The sequence below is a fragment of the Myotis davidii genome, unplaced genomic scaffold, assembly GCF_000327345.1.
Source record: "Myotis davidii unplaced genomic scaffold, ASM32734v1 scaffold2336, whole genome shotgun sequence".
Classification (NCBI taxonomy): domain Eukaryota; kingdom Metazoa; phylum Chordata; class Mammalia; order Chiroptera; family Vespertilionidae; genus Myotis; species Myotis davidii.
In genome coordinates this window covers 94255-94538 of record NW_006287366.1, presented here as the reverse complement: position 1 = coordinate 94538, position 284 = coordinate 94255, and the positions used below count along the sequence as shown (strand labels likewise).

The window sequence follows — 284 nt, the reverse complement described above, 5'->3', positions numbered from 1 at the left end:
TGAGGCTGGCAGGACCGGCGCTCACAGGGGGTTTGACAGGCGTTTGGATGGGTCTGAGACAGGCACGCGCCCCCTTCTTCTTGGACATCCTGGGAGCGAACGGCCCTGGCTGCGGAGCTGGCGAGGCCGGGCGGGCGGCCTCACGGCGGCTGTGTCCCGGGCTGTGTCCCGGTCCTCAGCCCCGCCGTCAGCACCGCACTCCAGCTCCCCGTGGGCCTCCGCTCGGACTTGGCCCTGCCCGCCCTCCCCTCTCCCCGCTGCTGCCGCTGCCCGCAGCCCCCAGA

General features: G+C 73.2%; 1 protein-coding gene across 1 annotated transcript in view; it reads right to left on the bottom strand.

Annotated features, from left to right (window-relative positions):
* The window catches only part of MOG (myelin oligodendrocyte glycoprotein), a 12489-nt gene that overhangs the window by 11215 nt on the left and 990 nt on the right, over nt 1–284 (bottom strand). The gene's annotated exons all lie outside the window — the stretch shown is intronic.